Below are 4,039 nucleotides of genomic sequence, written 5' to 3' on the forward strand. Positions count from 1 at the left end.
CAGTAACGTTTTAGACCATTGTAGTCCATTGTCTTATTTATTGTTGTTGGGGGAAAGGCTTATGGGGTGCCTGCGTAAACCAGCCATAAAAATATGGGACGATAAGTTGTGGAAAGCCACAAGAGGCCTCTGAGGAGGAAAGCCTTCTTATCGCCATTGTGTTCCCATGCTCAGAGCGAGACCCGCTTTCTTATCCATAAACATTATGTTCGAGGAGAAAGGCACTCCTTTGAAGCACTGGAATGTGGACAGACATGCAGGCTCCTAGTTAAGCCGCTCCCACTGGCTACTCTCCAAAGGACAGCACAAAGGAGATTCATTTAAACCACCACTGCTATAGATTACACGTGTGACACACTGCCTCCCTTTCACCATTTTGCCCTGAACGTCTGCTTCTTAGATCTAAGTGACTGCCCTCAATAAATAGTGAGGAGACCAGAGCTTGGCACCTTTTGCAGCCTCCATTGTGCAACTGGTCCCCTGGCCCCCACTCTCTGTGACCTCTTAACCTGTCTCTTCTCATTCCTTCATCGCCACTGGACTTTGGGTACCCTACGGGTGATGTTGAGGCTGGTTTCCAACAATTATTTGTGAAACCCTGCCGGTACCCACGTACAGTCAGCAGCCCCTTTAAGGGAACATAACTCTCCCTGGCTGGCCAATAAATAGTCCCGAGCCAAGCAGTCATCAGCTGTCGCGTGTGCCAGGGAGTGTTATCCTTCACGGAAAGCATCTAAAGCATTAGCTATCCGCCGCGTGTGGTTAGAGTGTGCTGGATGCTTTCCAGTGGCTTCCTGGTTTGAGTTGACAGGATGACATCATGTGTGCCTAACGCAGTGCCTGTCATGGCCCGAAAAGTATGTGCAATGAGCAGAAAGTTAGCACACTTGTGCCAAGAGGAGGTTTGGGAGTGGGTGTGAGATGGAGCAGGGACTCCCTCCTCGGGGCCTGCAGGTCTCCCAAGCATAGAAATAAAGAACAATTCTTGTGTTTCTTCAAGGTAAATTTCAGTCACCTACTTAGCCTCAAGAAGTAAATAAGCAACTTGATAAGCAGAAAGGTAATAGTAGCCTAAAACAATAGCCAAGGAAGCTGGAATTATGGGATGTTGCGTTCTCCTATGGAAACTAAAGATGGTTAGGCATGGTGACTCACGCGTGTAGGTCCAGCACTTTGGGAGGCTGAGGCAAGAGGGTTGCTTGAGGCTGGGAGTTTGAGACCAGCCTGGGCGACACGGCAAAACTCTGTCTCTGCAAAAAAAAAAAAAGAGAAAAATTAGCCTGGCGTGGTGGTGTGTATCTGTAATCTCAGCTACCTGGAAAGCTGATGTGGGAGGATCTCTTGAGCCCAGGAAGTGGAGGTTGCAGTGAGCTGTGATCACACCACTGCACTCCAGCCTGGGCGACAGAGCAAGACCCCATCTCAAAAAAAGAAAACTAATGTTTTTGTTGTTGTTTTTTTTTTGAGATGGAGTCTTGCTCTGTCGCCCAGGCTGGAATGTAGTGGTGTGATCTCCACTCACTGCAAGCTCCGTCTCCCGGGTTCACGCCATTCTCCTGCCTCAGCCTCCTGAGTAGCTGGAAGTACAGGTGCCGCCACCACGCCCGGATAGTTTTTTCTATTTGTAGTAGAGACGGGGTTTCACCGTGTTCGCCAGGATGGTCTTGATCTCCTGACCTCGTGATCTACCCGTCTCAGCCTCCCAAAGTGCTGGGATTACAGGCGGAGCCACCGCACCCGGCCAGATAACATCTTAATATATGTCTCTGAGTTGTTTTTCAGAAACCCCAACCCCCACCGAACAAATTCTCCCACGAGTAGATCACAAGTGGACAAGATAAAGGGGAACTGGGGATTGACCTATGACCTCCGCTTTCTGCTCCAAATTTCTTCCTGAGGGTATTGGAGGTGGTCACACCCACGAGCCAGAGCTAACATTCGTTTCTACTGACCCTGCATTTTTAACAAAGCTTCTCTTCACCAACTGCAAATTGGAAAATCTTTGACTCTACCTATGGCCGGTAAGCCCCCCAGCCTTTTAGGCCAAAACCAATGTGTAACTTTTATATATTAATTTACCTTTTTCCCTATAACTTCTGCTCTTCTAACATTTACCCCTGCCTTTAACAACCCTTACCTGTGAGCCACCAAGGGTGCTGGGACTTAAGCATGAGCTGCCTGATCCTCCTTGCTGGACACCTCGCAAATACACACTTTCCCTTCTACCGCAGCAAACCTCGGTGTGGATATCTGGCCTTACTTTGCTGGGTGAATGGACTCCGGCTCAGTTCTCAAACAGGCGCCCAAGAGGAAATACTGACCCCCTCCCCCAGGTCACACAGATGACAGATGATGTTCAAAAGAAGGCCCAAGAAGGGACGTAAGAGTCACGGCCGGCAGAGAACTATCTCAGTTAACAAAACCCCAGGGGAATGACCATTTTGAAATAAGCATCTGGGCCGGGCGCGGTGGCTCACCCCTTTAATCCCAGTACTTTGGGAGGCCGAGGTGGGCAGAACACGAGGTCAGGAGATTGAGACCATCCTGGCTAACACAGTGAAACCCCATCTCGATTAAAAAAATATATACAAAAAATTAGCTGGGCGTGGTGGCGGCGCCTGTAGTCCCAGCTACTCGGGAGGCTGAGGCAGGAGAATCGCTTGAACTCGGGAGGCAGAGGTTGCAGTGAGCCGAGATTGCGCCACTGCACTCCAGCCTGGGAGACAGAGCGAGACTCTGTCTCAAAAAAAATAAAGAAAAGAAAAAGAAAGAAAGAAGCATGTGTTAGTGTGTTTGTTATGGGTTGTACTCTAAGGTACCAATAAGTCTGATGATCAGGACAAAATAAGGGGCCGTAAAGGCTGGGGTTGAGCCTAAGTAAAGCTGTACACAGTGGAGAAGACCCATTTAGAAGACCATGTGTGGTCTGTAGTGTCAACAAGGTTTGTCTGAGCCATCAGTTCCACGAGGCCTCTAGCCCGAGAGTATAAGAGAGCAGAAAGTTTCTTTGAATGCCTTATTCAAGAGCCCAGTTTTGGCCGGGCACGGTGGCTCATGCCTGTAATCCCAGCACTTTGGGAGGCTGAGGTGGGTGAATCACGAGATCAACAGATTGAGACCATCCTGACCAACATGGTGAAACCCCATCTCTACTAAAAACACTAAAATTAGCCGGGTGTGGTGGCAGGTGGCTGTAGTCCCAGCTACTGGGGGTGCTGAGGCAGGAGAATCACTTGAACCCAGGTGGTAGAGGTTGCAGTGAGCTGAGATTGTGCCACGGCACTCCAGCCTGGTGACAGAGTGAGACTCCATCTCTAAATAAATAAATAAATAAATAAATAAATAAATAAATAAATAAAAGAGCCCAGTGTTGTGTTGGAACAGGAATTAAAACAAATTACAGAATATGTAAGCAGAAACTCAGTTGTAAGTAAGAAAACCCAATTCCCGGGCCGGGCGCGGTGGCTCAAGCCTGTAATCCCAGCACTTTGGGAGGCCGAGACGGGCAGATCACGAGGTCAGGAGATCGAGACCATCCTGGCTAACATGGTGAAACCCCGTCTCTACTAAAAAAATACAAAAAAACTAGCCGGGCGAGGTGGCGGCGCCTGTAGTCCCAGCTACTCGGGAGGCTGAGGCAGGAGAATGGCGTAAACCCGGGAGGCGGAGCTTGCAGTGAGCGGCCATCCGCCCCGTGCCCTCCAGCCTGGGCGACAGAGCGAGCCTCCCATTCAAAAAAAAAAAAAAAAGAAAAGAAAACCCAATTCCCGACCGGGCGCAGTGGCTCACGCCTGTAATCCCAGCACTTTGGGAGGCCGAGGTGGGTGGATCACGAGGTCAAGAGATTGAGACCATCCTGGCTAAAACAGTGAAACCCCGTCTCTACTAAAAACACAAAAAATTAGCCAGGTGTGGTGGTGGGCGCCTGTGGTCCCAGCTACTCGGGAAGCTGAGGCAGGAGAATGGCGGGAACCCGGGAGGTGGAGCTTGCAGTGAACCGAGATCACAGCACTGCACTCCAGCCTGGGTGACAGAGCAA

This window comes from Rhinopithecus bieti, unplaced genomic scaffold (assembly GCF_001698545.2).
Source record: "Rhinopithecus bieti isolate Rb0 unplaced genomic scaffold, ASM169854v2 scaffold_13262, whole genome shotgun sequence".
In the NCBI taxonomy this organism is placed as follows: Eukaryota; Metazoa; Chordata; class Mammalia; order Primates; family Cercopithecidae; genus Rhinopithecus; species Rhinopithecus bieti.